Source organism: Daktulosphaira vitifoliae, unplaced genomic scaffold, assembly GCF_025091365.1.
Source record: "Daktulosphaira vitifoliae isolate Bord-2020 unplaced genomic scaffold, ASM2509136v1 Scaffold_2, whole genome shotgun sequence".
Taxonomy (NCBI): domain Eukaryota; kingdom Metazoa; phylum Arthropoda; class Insecta; order Hemiptera; family Phylloxeridae; genus Daktulosphaira; species Daktulosphaira vitifoliae.
Genome location: NW_026099573.1, coordinates 17,866,602 through 17,882,582, shown reverse-complemented (window position 1 = coordinate 17,882,582; position 15,981 = coordinate 17,866,602). Strand labels below are relative to the sequence as shown.

Sequence of the window (15,981 nt, the reverse complement as noted above, 5' to 3'; positions counted from 1 at the left end):
AAACCCTTCCTGTGGGCTGTTAAAGGGTCAAATTTTCACAAAAATATATAAAATGATAGGTAAATATTTAAGGTATCTATAAAAAAAAAATGATATTGATTCGGTCATTTTTAAAAAAGTTATGGCAATTTTAAGTAAAAAAAATTGAAAAAATATCGAAAATTAGCGATTTTTAAATTTGTAATTTTTTGGGGGATTTCCCCCGTTTACGGGGAACGAGGGAATTTTTTTCAATTTTTGAGGGTAATGTCTTCGACTAGATACGATTTGTGATCTTTTGACATATTGTTCATCAAAATCGGTCCAGCGAGAGCTGAGATTGAGCGTTCACAGACACAAAAAAAAAANGTCCAGCGAGAGCTGAGATTGAGCGTTCACAGACACACAAAAAAAAAAAAAAAAAAAAAAATAAAAAAACACATCATAGTAAAATTAATACCTTCTCAGCTTCGCATCGAAGCTAAAAAACGGTAGCACAGTAAGGTCGCGGTACAGTATGGACGTGGCATAGTTGGGACAACTATAGATGATATCTGACAGTGATTAAAATCACTATCATAAAAAACGCTTCGATGCAAATCTGTAGATAGTGTTTCATTTAGAGAAATTGGTGAAATATTTTAAAAGCAACATGAACTCTTATTTCTTTAATTATATCNATAACACTTATTCCCTTAATTTTATCCCGATTTATAATTATAACATATGAATACATAATAATTACAGTAATTAAATTTAGTATAAAATTGATATTCAATAATATAATATTGTAATTTTTACGGAGATATTATACAAATAAAAAGGAGTTGTATATTCATATACTTTTAATGCGTATAAAAATTTAAAGGGATTGATGCAATACTTTTTAATAAAAAAATTTTGTTACTTATGAATAAATACACTAAACAAAAGGAACTTTCANCACACTAGACTATATGGAACTTTCATCAGAACAAAAATATACTTTTCTAAATCAACTTTTCGCGATGTTTTCAAATGTGCATATAACTTTTTCTATTACTTCTAAGTTTTAATGTTATTACTTATGATTAAAAAATAAGTATTTACATATAAAAAAAAAATAATTAAGAACAAAAAAAAATTGTTTTAAATTAATACTGATTTTTATCATTAATATGTTAAAATAAGGAAAATAACATATTTAACCTATTTTTTTAATCGTTTAAAGTTGATTTTTGTGAATGTTTATAATAAAAAAAAATTAATTTATTTTACCATAACTTTTAGCTCAATTAGCAAGTTTGAAATTGACATCATTAAATAAAAAATTATATGAGAATTAAAAAAATTGTACCGTTAAGATTAATATGCAGTTAGGAAATTTTATAATAACTACTTATTTTTATCAGAAAANTTTAATAAAAAAACGGTAGCACAGTGAGGTTGCGGCATAGTGGAGACATTGCATAGTAGGGTCCAGTATAGATTTAATCTGACAGTGANAAAAGCTCAATATTTTTTTGCACTTATAATGTAATAGATAACTTAAATAGAAATAATAGTAATCATTTTCTAGTAACTTTGGTGTTTAAAAAGATCCTACAATTGAAATATGAACTGAATTAATTTTAATGATATACTTTAACTAAAAATAATCACAGACATCCAATAAAAACGGTAGCACAGTGGGGTCGCGGCATAGTGGAGACATTGCATAGTAGGGTCCAGTATAGATTTAATCTGACAGTGATTAAAATCACTATCATAAGAAACGCTTCGATGCAAATCTGTAGATAGTGTTTAATTTTAAAAAATTGATGGATAATTGCAAAAGCAACATCAACTTCTATTAAAATAAAATACAAAACCCATAATTATCATACAAAAATAGTATATTTTTCAATATGGTAGCCATTTGCGTATAGAAGATAGATCGTCGGGACAAATTTTTTTTTTTCATTTTGTAGTACATAAAATAAGCTTTAATTTTATATATGTTTAAAGGACGCAGTATTTCCGGAACATTTTCAAAAATTAAGTTGAAAAAGTTATTTTTTGTAAAAAAGTTACTATTTTAAATCCTCCCAGTGAGCAGAATAAGTGTTAGATTTTCAAAAAAAATTATATCAAATGAAAGGGAAATATCTAAGGTTTCAATACAAAAAAATATTATTTTTATTTGTTCATTTTTGAAAAAGTTATGGCAGTTTTAAGTACAAAAAACATCCCGATAAAATGTAATTTTTATCGCAAACATTACATTTTTTTTTAAATTTTCGACAGCCATTTGCACATAGAAGATAAGATGTCGGGACAAATTTTTTTTTTTCATTTGATAGTATATAACATAACCTTTGATTTGATATATGTTTAAAGGACGCAGTATTTCCGGAACATTTTCAAAAGTTCAGTTGAAAAAGATCTATGTTTTTTACAATATTTTAAGTTTTGAACGCCCCCTATATAAGGGGAAATTGTCCAATTTTAATAAAAAGTATGTCAAATGAAAGATGTACTTATAATGTATTTAGAAAAAAAAAATTTGTGCTGATATATACATTTTTCAAAAAGTTATAGCATTTTTAAGTTGAAAATTTAAAATCGAAAATCGAAAATTTTAACACAAAAATAGTGTTTTTTTAACTACGGCAGCCGTTTAAATGTAGAAAAAAAAGTGTCGGGACAAATTTTTTTTTTTCATTTTGTAGTACATAAAATAAGCTTTAATTTGATATATGTTTAAAGGACGCAGTCTTTCCGGAACATTTTCAAAAATTAAGTTGAAAAAATTAATTTTTGTAAAAAAGTTGCCATTTTAAATCCCCCCCAATGAGCAGGTTAAGTGATAGATTTTCAAAAAAATGATATCAAATGAAAGGTAAATATCTAAGGTTTTAGTATAAAAAAAAATTATGTTGATTTGTTGATTTTTCAAAAAGTTATGGAAGTTTTAAGAAAAAAAAGTGAAAAAATTTCGAAAATTAGCGATTTTTAAATTTGTAATTTTTTTGGATATTTCCCCCATTTGCGGGGAACGAGGGAATTTTTTTCAATTTTTAAGGGTAATGTCTTCAACTAGATACGATTTGTGATCTTTTGACGTATTTTTGAAAGAAATCGGTCCAGTGAGAGCTGAGAAAAAGTGGCAACAGACATAAAAAAAAAAAAAAACACATCATAGTAAAATTAATACCTTCTCCGCTTCGCATCGAAACTAAAACTAATCAAAAACAAGTTATTAAAAAGATCTACTCAATAGAGAGTATTATAAAATTTCATTATAATTGTCAAAATACATTATTAATTCAGGAGAAACTAATAATCATTATTTTTAGAAATAATTTATATAGCAATATGTTAACAAAAAATTTGGAATATTATAATCTAGTATTAGCTCACACAAATAGAGTAAATGAATTATTAAATTACAAAGTAAAATGGTTTAATTTTGTAGTTGAAATCTATCATATCAAACTTGATTCGTCAATAAATACTTTTAAAACATTAGAAATGAACGATTTCAATTGTCTGTATGGAGAACATGGGATAAGTAACTGTTTAATTGATAAATTAGAATTTTGTTTCAATTTTTTAAGGTAATATCTTCAACTAGATACGAAACGTAATTATTTAAGATATCGTTGAAAAAAGTAGGTCAAGTTAGAGCAGAGAAAATAAATGATAGTCACAAAAAAATACTTTCTCAGCTTTGCATCGAAGCTAAAACCTAAAATATAGTAAAATAATTTTAATATGAATAAGAAATTTCTTCTCACGAGGGGAACTACAGTGATGGGATCCTTGACCTCTATTGAAGTTATTGTATCTAAATTAGCTTCTCAGCTTCGCATTGAGCTAATATACAATTTTTGTAAAAAATTCTTTTTTATATTTTAAATTTTATAATGCTATAACTTTTTGAAAAATATATGGATCAATACAATTTTTTTATGATAAATACTATTTATATATACCATTTTTATATATACTATTTATATTTTCTAATTTAATATTTTATGGAGTTCCTCCATACACCTTGCCTAATTAAAGCTATTTTTGATAATAAGCAGTCCGCTATGCACTTATTATCGGCCTACAGCACAGCAAGGCACTCGGGTTGTTCCTTCTCAGATGGCTTTCGTATGGTCAGCAATAAAACCAATTTACAACGCAAGTTGCTGCGTGAGTGTCACTTGGAGCTTGACCGGAGAACCAACGAAGGCGAACCTGGCCTGCGAATTTTATTTGAAAATGGGCTGCCGAAAGTAGGTAAAATTTCTTCAAAAAACGGAGGGTCCACTGTCTGGTTACTACCAAAACTGTCGAGGACTTAGATCAAAACTACCTCATTTTAATTGTAATGTTTCTTCTTTAGATTGTTTATTCATTGTACTCACTGAAACTTGACTTACTAGTCAATTTTCAAATTCTGAACTTGGTCTTTTTAACTATAATATTTTTAGATATGACAGATGTACGTATACTAGTAATTGTGGTGGTGGAGTCCTCATTGGCATTCGCAAAGGTATTCCCTCCTATCCCATCCTAGTAGAACAACTGAATGTTGAACACATCTTTGTTCGTCTTACTGTTGGTACCTTGAACTATATTATTGGCGGGGTCTACATGCCTCCCCATTCTCCCCCTAATACTTATGAATCACATATCAATGCCAAATACAAAGTTTTTTGATAACACTTTTATTATCTGTGGTGACTACAATCTCCCTGAGATCTCTTGGGACAACGATAGTATTGGATTTTCTTATTCTTATTCCTCATCACCTCGCGCGCCATATGTACCTGAATCATTCGCAACAAGTGGGGTTTTCCAAGCCAACGACATACGTAATGCCTCTAATAACATTTTGGATCTAATCTTTAGCTCTAATAAACAGTTGACGCATATCACCCTAAATATCACCCTAAATCTAATTTTAAACACTAATTTCTGTTTTCCTAGATTCGATCGCAGCCATCTGTTCTATAACTTATCCTCCTTGGTTTGAGCTCAAAAAAGGGAAACTCATGCTAAGTTTAAGTCCTTTTCCAACATGTCATATTATAAAGTATTTTTATATCTTCGTGCTAAATTTAAATATACTTCTAAAAAATGCTATCGTGAACACATTAGTAATGTTGAAAAACTACTCAAAGATAAACCGTATGAATTTTGGAAATATGTTAATAGCAAACGGTCATCAAGCAATATACCTAAAATTTTGCCTTACAACGGCGTGAGCTCTTCTGATGAGTTAACAACTGCAAATCTATTTTCTGACTTCTTTTCTTCGGTTTACAGTGCTAAGAAAAATAATGTCTTAATTGACCAACTAGATATTCCCACCATTGACCTTTTTAACAATGTATACTTCAGTGTTGATGATGTTTACCATAAATTATCAAACTTACGGGGTGTTGGTTCTGTGGGTCCGAATGGCTTATCCGGTACATTTTTATATGAACTAAGGAAAATATTGGCATATCCTCTATGGATCTTATTTAGGCGTTCATTAGACGAAGACTCATTCCTATCTATGCTTAAACTTAGTTCCATTACACCGGTGTTCAAAATGGGCTCCCCTAGTCTAATTTAAAATTACCGCCCTATTGCTATACAGTCCCACATATCAAAAATATTTGAATTGCTTATACTTAATGGAATTCAAAGACCTGTTAATAACATTTTAATGGAAGAACAGCATGGCTTTCGTCCGGGTCGCTCATCTTCCACCTGTAATCTTGTATTCACCAACTATATTTTTAATGCTTTCCAAAATCAATTACAAGTAGATGTTATATACAATGATTTCAGTAAAGCATTTGACTCTATGGATCATACGACCTTTATTACTGTTCTTAGACAATATGGTTTTGGTGAACCACTTCTATTTTGGATTAGTTCCTATATTTGTAATTGATACCAATGGGTAAAAGTATTCGGCGTTAAGTCTAAAGTATTTTTAGCGTCTCTGGTGTCCCCCAGGGAGGTCACTAGTCCCCTATTTTATTTTCCTTATTCTTAAACTGTGTGCATAAAGTTTTGCACCATTGTCATTTTCTTTGTTTTGCCGACAATGTCAAACTATTTATGTGTGTACGCTCGATTGATGACTGTTTGAAATTACAGGATGATCTTAATAGATTTTCTGAATGGTCAAACTCAATGGGATTGTCACTTAATTTAACCAAATTTAAGGTCTTTACGTATCATAGAACAAAATATCCTGTTGAGTTTCACTATAGTATTACTGAAGTAAATATCTCGCGTGAGTTAAACTCTATTACAGATCTAGGCTATAAGTTTAGTTATAATCTTGATCCTATGCTTCATATTGATTATGTTTGCTCATTGCCATACGATAATGTTCCTAATTTTTGTAATAAAGATTAGAGATAATCATTTCTATATAAAGCGCGTTAAACGTCATTATTATCCATGAAAAAGAAATCGCGTAATGTTACCAGTTAATAACGTAATAAGTGTTTACTTCAGTATTTTACATAATATGGACTAACATTTGATACCATTGGAAAATTGTATAAAAAATCAAAATTTAACAAATTTCAAAATGCTGTATAAACGTAACTACTGAATTAAAATAAGAGTTTTTGCTAACAAAATTTTTCTTTAAAACTTATCTATAAAATGGCTATCTTCAGATCTTAAAAAAAATTAATTTTTAAAATATTTTTTGTAATTGCGAAAAATAATTTAAAACATATTTTAAATATAGTTCTATATTGTAAAAATTGATTAAAAAAGTATAAAATATTATGTAGATTATAAGTTATATGAGTTGTTAGTTAGATCTGTTCTACTCTGTATATAATTTGTATTTATTTTATTATTTTGATAGTGACAAATTATTTTTATTAAGTTATAATTATAAGTATACAATTTGATAACACAGTTATTACCATGGAATTAGTATTTTTAAAAGTTCTTAGTTTTGAAGAAATTATAATGACCAAAATTACATTGGCATTACCTCAGTCTCTTTTATACCACAAAATATACAGGCACAAATACATTTATTGTATTATAATCAAGGCTTCTACTTTTTAATCCAGTACCTTTGTTAGCAATTTTCATTCATAATAATAATTTTAGTCGAACAAATACCTCTATTTTTAATTACTATAATTTTACCTGTTGGTATAGTTTGGTTTAGTTTGTTGGTTATAGTTCCTTTAATGTGATCTACAATCACTTTAATTAAGTACATAAAATAATTTGTATTCTGAGATTAAATGTAACTCAATAATGGGTAAATAAATAAAATCTACAAGTATTTAAAAATTTATATAAAATTAATGTATATTAGTCAATTTTGACACACTTAGAACATATCACACATAAATGTGTCAAATTAAAATTATAATTACCTTAAATTTAGTTTCCTTTTAATAAATAATCCATCAATATAATTATACTCATCATCTAGCAATATCTAAAAAATTTCAAATACACTATAGAATGAAAAAAAAAAATACATTTATAAATGAATTTTTTGTACAATGATCAAATCTTATTCAACAAACATCAATGAATGATAAAGTTAATACTTTATACTAAGAATAAGTAAGTATAATATTTCAATTATGCAAAAATAACAATAAAAATATTTTTTATTCTTTTAAAATGGTAATAATTAAATATAAAACTTTTACTTAAGTAGTTACCGAGAAGATTGTAATTTTGGTTTAGGCATTTTATTTAGCAATACTTGTATATCTTTTTTTTCGTCATACGATTTCCATAATTCAAATAAGTTAATTATATATCTGGATATTTCTTGGATTTTGTCAATGTCTACATTAAGTTCAGCAAACCATGATTTAAGATCTTTTTGCATAATAACACAAGCAATTTGTAGGCATCCTAAAATAAAATTATTCTCTTTAATGTTCATGAGAAATTAATTAAGCAAAGAAAATATTTTAATATATTGAATTTTTTTTACAATTATTAAGATTAATATTACAATTTGGTAAATACAAGCTAAACACAATAACTTAAAATAGCTTTAAGCAAAAATTTAACATTTTCGGTAATTAATGATTTTTGTTTGTTTTATTTTACAATAGAAATGCATGTAAATCACAATATTATAATATTTAATGCATATTGATATAATTTTTAAATGTTTAAAATTGCATTATACATAGCTAATAAATAAATGCTATATTTATATACATTTAATGTATTTACTATATAATGAAATTTTTCTCTTTATGTTGCCTAACCTTAAAAACAAATATAATACTTTGAAGTGTATTTTTTAATTGAAATAATATTTAGGAGAAATTAAAATTATGAAATTGTTTTATAGATGGATAAATGATTAATTACTTACAACTAACATGCTTTAATACTTTACTATTATTAAAAGAGGAACTCTAACATGAGCTATTCATTCGTGTTATTTTCATATATCAGCACTTTTACTTATTATACTTGTTCTATAGATTGTAAATAATCAATAAAAAACTTTCATTAAAAAAGAAAAATTAGTTGTTGAGTACACCACTACAAAGGTTTTTGGCATAATATATTTATCCTATTAATAATAACTATCTAATGATTTGTCGTCTATCTATTGAGTTATTTATTTTTCTATTATGTTAGCTACTATTAAATTAATTGTTCTGGCAAAAATATACATATTTTTTAAATTTAATTGGGCTTGGGACTTAATTGACTATCTTCTGAGATCACATAACATGCAATGGGTGACACTAGGTATGTAATAAAATAAATAATGATTAATTCCAGTTGGTAACCAATATGTATATAACAGTCATAAACTTTTGACTACGCGTTATATTAAATGAATTACTCAATAACGTCACTCTAATAATTGTAACTTTTATAGAAATACGTTATTTGATATATAAAAAAACCCAGCACAGGGGGGTCGCGGCACAGTGGTGACGTGGCATAGATGGATCAAGTATAATGATATATGACAGTGATTAAAATCACTATAAAACAAAAAACGTTTCGATGCAAATCTTTAGATAGTGTTTAATTTTAAAAATTTGGTGGATTATTCCAAAAGCTACATGATCTACTAGTTCATTATTAATATCTTGATTAAGATAAAGTATGTCGAATGAAAGAGGGATTATTAAAAAATATTAATTTCTCATAAAAAAATAATGTTGATCCATACACTTTTCAATATGTCATAGCATTATAAAGTTAAAAATGTAAAAAATAAAATTGAGAATTTTTACACAATAATAGCATTTGGTAGCCATTTTCACCGTGAAGATAAAATAAAGTCCGAAATTTTTTTTTTTCATGATAAAGCATATTACATTAGCTTTAATTTAAGATATATATAAAAGTGTCAGACCTTCCGGAACATTTTCAAAATTTAAGTTAAAAAAATTAATTTTTTGTGAAAAAGTTGTCATTTTAAATCCCCCCTTGTGGGCAGGTTAAGGGTTAAATTTATGAAAAAAATATACCAAATGAAAGGTAATGATATTATGCATCTATATAAAAAAAAATTATATTGATATGTTCATTTTTGAAAAAGTTATGGCACTTTTAAGTAAAAAAAATTGAAAAAATTTCGATAATTAGCGATTTTTAAATTTGTAATTTTTTTTGGAGGTTTCCCCCATTTATGGGGAACGAGGGAATTTTTTCAATTTTTAAGGGTAATGTCTTCGACTAGATACGATTTGTGATCTTTTGACGTATCATTGAAAGAAATCGGTTCGGTGAGAGCTGAGAAAAAGTGGTAACAGACAAAAAAAAAAAAAAAAAAAAACACATCTTAGTAAAACCAATACCTTTTCAGCTTCGCATCGAAGCTAAAATAACTAAATTACTAAAACATTTAAAAATTTATGTTGTAATTATGTTATATTACTCTCCAACACTGGTATTAATAAATTAGTTTTAAAGTATGGTGTATTTAAGCAGCATATTTATTAAAAATAATCATTACCAATTGCAATTTGATAGGGCGGATACAATAATGATAGATCTGTTCTTAAACTATCATTAACAACTCTCCAAGCTAAAGCTAACAGTTGATCTTCATGCTGTCCAATATCTTGTACGAGTTGAAGTAATGGACGATAAGGTTGAAAAACAATTAGACAACAGTCTAAATTTTCCAATAGATAAAACTCACATTCTAATATATGATTTGTTCTGTAGGGAAATTCTTGAGTGTAAGCATAACTTAATTTATTTTTTACTACAAATAAAATAGAAAAGTAAAAGTATATTGAATAATAAAAAAATATTGGTATAACAATATGATAGCATACAAACTGTCTGACAGGTAGTTATCAAACGACTGTTTGATATAACCCCAAACTCCTCTACTTTGGATGCTAAAAAGACGCACGTAGGAGACAAAAGTAATGGGTCAATACTTTTGAGAGAATTTCTAGCATAAAAACGTTTGAAATATACAGTGGCAGTAGCTATAACTTGTTGTTTCAGTTTAAGCTGTTCGCCTAAAATTTGGATAACTGAAAAAAATCTCATGAAGTATTATTTACATATGTGTACATAAAAATATATAGAAGAACTCAAAAAATTTGAATTCATAGAAAAAATAGGGAAATTAAAATTAAAATTAGATAGAAATTAATATTTTTAAATTAACAAAAATAATATTTTTTTTCTAAAACTTATTAAACATTTTAAAATATGAAAAACTATTAAAAATGAATAAAAATTTTTTTTTGTTTTTATTAATAAATTAAATTTTTTTTTTTAATCAATTTGAAGATACATTTTAAGTTATAGTATATTTTTATCAGTGTATGTTAACTAACTGAATTATGTCTGAGATAAAACTTAAAATAATAACTCACAATTTGAGAAAAAGATACAAATTTTTTGATATTCTTCTTCACTTAAAACTTGTAGGTCTAATTGACGTTCCCTAACTAAATCTTGTTTGTCCAATATCCATTGTTGACTAAAAATGAAATGATACAACATTAAAATGTAAATATAAATTTTATTCAAAATATGGTATAACCACAGTAAAAAAAATATTTAATCAATATTTCTTGATATCAAATTAGAATGTATTAAACTTAGTAATTTGACTGGAAGTAAGATTGTTCTAAGATATATGTAAATTAGATTTATTCAAAGTTATTTATCATAAAAATTAGTATTCAGAATAATTATTCTTTTTCAACAACTGAACAATGAAAAACGACCCAAATTGATGTTACTTTTTCGTATAAACAAATCAAATTAAATTAAAATATAGCTAGATTAAGAAATATGCATAAATTAATTTAACGGTATAAAATATTTCCATGACAAAATTCACCATGTTAAATTATTTAAAATAACACTGTTAATTATTTTATTTATTTAAAGATAATTTTTAGATATTACTCACTAGTGAGAACTTTGCCAGAAATTTCCGGCCATTATTTATAACAAATTAAATACACCATTAATATAATAGGACAACTACGAACACATGATAATGTACGCCTCTAACTTAAGTTAAAAAACGATACTCTTTAAATAAAAAGTAAATAAGACATAGATAACAAAAACCTCTAGTAGACGTGAAAACATCTCTCTAGTTATCAAACCAAATTAATGTTATTTAGATTATTATTTTGATAAAATACTGATATGTGTTGTTAGAGAGCGCCACGAGTAGCATATTATAATTTCGCACAAGAATAAAACTTATAGCGAATACGACTTTCTCATTGGTTTTACAAGCTTTGTGCTAACAATATTATATTTGACGCTTGTTTTGAAATTTTGTTATTTTTATCACTGGACATAGATCATAGATAAGATTATATATTTATAACATATTGAAATAGAAATATTTGTAACAATAAAACAATTTATAAAATATTAATAGGATTTACTGTGATTTTTACAAATTTGTATATTTTGTAATAATTTTCTTGGTTTTTTCTTTACATGACTATTGGTCTGTTGCAGCTGATCTTCCTACAATATAATAAAGATAAAAAATCATTCAAGTAATCTTCAAATGTCACTTTCAATTCATTATTAGGACATAAATATCTTAATACGTCAACACTATTAATATTATGATTATGATAATTATCTATTGTTATAACGACAAACAAATTTTCAGTTTGTCGGACGGTTGTTCTCGTCGCGCGACGGCAACGCGAGCACGCCCCAGCGGACTGGCGACAATGGCGTATACATCGTTACTTAATATTATATTAACAATATACGGGTAGTTCCAAATTGGAATTTAGTGGAAGTCGGAGGATTAGGCTTAGCAGACGGGCAATAGCATATACGTTGGTAGTCATTATACAGTATAACTGCGGCCCTTAGAATTATTTAGAAGTTCTCGACAGTAGCTGACGGTCCGTGTTTTAAACCATCCCTATCTGGGGACACAGTGGCACGGGTCTCTTCCATTGATCTTGTAAAGCTGGTATAAAAATGTTCGTTGACCATAATGAACAAATTAAATAATAAGTCTTCATATGTAACTTGTCAATTGAAACATTCTATTTGCGCCCCTCCCATTATGAATTTCTAAATATGTCCTTCTTATCAGAATAAACACATTAAAAACATTTTTTTCGTAAAAAACCTTAGGGGCAGTTTGATAAAAATATTTGGCAATTCTAATTTAATTTACCCACTTTAAAATATTTCTATACAAATTTACATGATTTTTGGTGGCGACAAATTTAGACACTAAGTCTCCTCTAAACTCACAGATTGCGCTTTTGACTATAATCACTATAACGTTTAAAATGTTTTTAGACAAATGACATAGTGGTAATATTTATTGTTTTTAAGTGACAAACTCACTTTACAACATTTATTAGAATTTCCGCATTATTGTATACGACTTGTTTACAGATAATATAATACAACTATTCTAAAATAATATATTGGCAATAAATTAGAAAAACAAACATATTTAGACATTTGTGATTATTAAAGTGGTTTTAAAAAATTTATTTTGTTTTTTTATATGCACTCCTTAAATTGTTTTTAAAGATTTAAAACATTATCTATGCTAAATTTTGAACCGACATATTAATGTTACACGTGCTCCCTGAAGTTGAATAAATATTTTAATTAAAATTGTATTAAAAATATTCAACTCAAAAAGCCATAAATAGTTACTAAAAAGAATCGCGGTATGTATTCGTGACATAATATTACCATTATCTACGCTAAACACATACTGACACCCTTACCAAAAAAACCCTTTGAAACCCCTAAAAAAAATAGTTAAAACAAAAAAGTTAAATTTTAAGTCTATATTTGCATTAGGAAGTTGTCCTAGTCTTTGTTTGTTTGGCGCCTTAGATTTTTATGTCAAATCTTATTTTTTAATGTAATATAGAATTTTTGACGAATAAAATATAAAATAAGAGATTACAATTTCAATCTTGCCTTAGGCCTCAAAATACCTAAATCAAGGTCAGTGTAAATTATTAGTTTTAAAACTATAAAAATTGTATGTAAAATTTAAAATGTGTCATGTGTACACATTTTAAATCTGTAAATTTTATTTTGAAGTTATAAGTATAAGTTTAAATGTAATGTAAAACTACAATAAAGAATTTCAAATAAATAAAAGTAAATTTTCATTTATACTAATGTATTAAAATATAATAAATCAATACAAATATAAACGTTTTATTATACGACTAATAAAATGAAATAAACATGTGTATTACAAATTATACTATATAATAATCAACTAATTATCATTTAGTACAACAGGTATGTAAAAGAAAATGTAAATACAATGTTATTTGTATTTTCTTTGATGTAACACAAAATATAAACAAAATTGCGACAAACGTGTGTTCATCGCAATGTGATGACATTATTCTGGAAATTATCTCAAAAGCTAACTATTTATATGGTTTTATAACATTTTATAGTCTGGAAAAATATATTAAAAGGCAGCTATTTGTTCAGTGCTTATAACGCACTATGTTTAAATCTGACATTACTCCAGAAGAAAATCCAAAAAACGTTTTTTATTAATTCGTCCAATATGCAGAATTTGAACTATTTTCAATAAACTTTTTTTGATGTAATATTTAGCACAGCTTGTGCTAATGAAATGTTTCCGTTATTGATTTGCAGCGGGATTATATGATTTTTTTCAAGCTGGGACTTAAGCTGTAAGTATTTTTTATCCTCTATTAAATTGAATCATATTGAACTACGTTTCTTCTTTAAAATATTAAATATATTGGAGTCATTCCGAGATATTATACCCTTCGGTTGATTCCGTAGGGGTGCGAATTCTTGGGTAGTCTTACCTGTGGTTATGTTAGTTGAGAAAGTCGAAAAAGAAGGATAGCAGATGGTTTACTTTACTAAATATAATTTGATACTTGTGTATAATCTTAATTGGTTGATTTATTATTATTGTTACGCAGTCTATTTTAGATTCAATATTTTAATAAGAATTATAATTAATAGCATAGAATTAATAATTTAAATGCTTGAATTTTTAATGACAAAATACGACTAAACTAAATTTGTACACCAAAGTCGTGCTGGCCTACAATATGCAATGTCACCATCAGTATTACTGTTATTTCACAATAAGTGTATCGTGTGAGAGTGTTACATCACCGTCCTATTTGATAAAATTTAATCGTTTTAGTTGATAATTTCTTAATATAAGAGGATGCACTAAATTCCCAAAAATAAATTTGTTATACTCCCCCATATTTTTAGCTTCCTGACATCGAGTATCCAATGGTGAGAATACTACTGTAGATGTATTTTGGTCTTCTACATGGTGAGTTATGATTGACCCGCATTATAAAAAAAAATATTAATAATCAATTGAGTAAAATACATTAGGGTCATTCAACGAAGATATGGAATTCTATGGATATAAAATTAATAGTATTAAATGATTTAAAAAAATTTAAATTCATACAGTTCAATTATCATGCTAATTTAAAGTAAACACATTAAAAATGACGTTCTTAATTCAAATAAAGGAAGTCATAAAAGCTTTACTGATTCACTTACAATTAGATAATAATACATATATGCTTACAGTGGAAAACAGTAGGGATAATTTCCACTCATATTTTAATCCTCATGAAATTTGTCCATGAAAATATTGAAAATTTTTTAAATTTTTAATAAAAATAATGTATAAAAATTTTACTTTAATTAGAGAAATATTTTTTCTTAGTCATATGAATTATAAAATGAACAATCTAACTACCTATTTTTATCAGGTTGAGGTACGGTACTGTAGAAAATACTAGGATTATTTTTAGCATTAAATCATGCGAATTTTATACAAAGACATTTTTTTTGGTCATTACATTAAAACAGAGAGAAATAAAAGGATATTCTATTAGAATTTGATAACCTAAGCGTGAAATGTAGTCCCGTCTAAAAGTAAAAATTATAAAATTAGTCATTATTCTATAACGTAAAAAAGTAATTAAGTAATTATATTTATCCTGGGATTTACTTTTTATACCACTACATAACATTCCTGACTGAGCTATTTTGGTGGTGAAATTAGATAATTAGATAAGGAATTAATTTAACAATAATGTGTAAAAAAAACACATAAACAACATAAATATATTTCGTGTACAAATACTTATCAATTAAAACTTCAAAAAGTTATTAAATCAACTTTTTTGATTTAATAACAAAAAAATTGTACATGAAATGGAAAAACTGAAGTTCAGCTTATAGAAAATGACTTCAGTCATTAACATGTACTGCATAGAACTGTTAGTAATTTAGTTTATTATCTATATCCATAGTAACCAATGTATTCCAAACTATCAGTGTTACACTGATAATATAACTAAAAGTATTTATAAGTATATTATGTTTATTTAGTTGGTAGCACTAAGTTTTTAGAATATTGTTTACTAGGCTCTTATCATCTTACTATGTGCAGTCCCCCACACAAAATACAACAGTATCACTAACACAAATAATACACTTATATATATTTATTCTTCTATTCGGCTATTGTCGGTTGCAGTC

At 26.4% G+C, this 15,981-nt stretch overlaps 1 protein-coding gene across 4 annotated transcripts in view; it reads right to left on the bottom strand.

Moving 5' to 3' along the window:
* Positions 1-11,550, bottom strand: part of LOC126898564 (protein SHQ1 homolog) — a 26,326-nt gene extending 14,776 nt beyond the window's left edge. For 2 of the 4 annotated variants that reach the window (XR_007702300.1, XR_007702299.1), the window contains exons 1-6: positions 11,357-11,546; positions 10,812-10,918; positions 10,257-10,463; positions 9,929-10,183; positions 7,647-7,845; positions 7,350-7,414 (exon numbers count right to left, since the gene is read on the bottom strand). The gene's annotated coding sequence lies outside the window, so the exon portion shown is untranslated. Of the gene's footprint in view, positions 1-7,349; positions 7,415-7,646; positions 7,846-9,928; positions 10,184-10,256; positions 10,464-10,811; positions 10,919-11,356 lie in introns of those variants that run through there. The other 2 variants (XR_007702301.1, XM_050672752.1) reach the window with 2 other exon arrangements.
* Between the last annotated feature and the right edge of the window lie 4,431 nt (positions 11,551-15,981).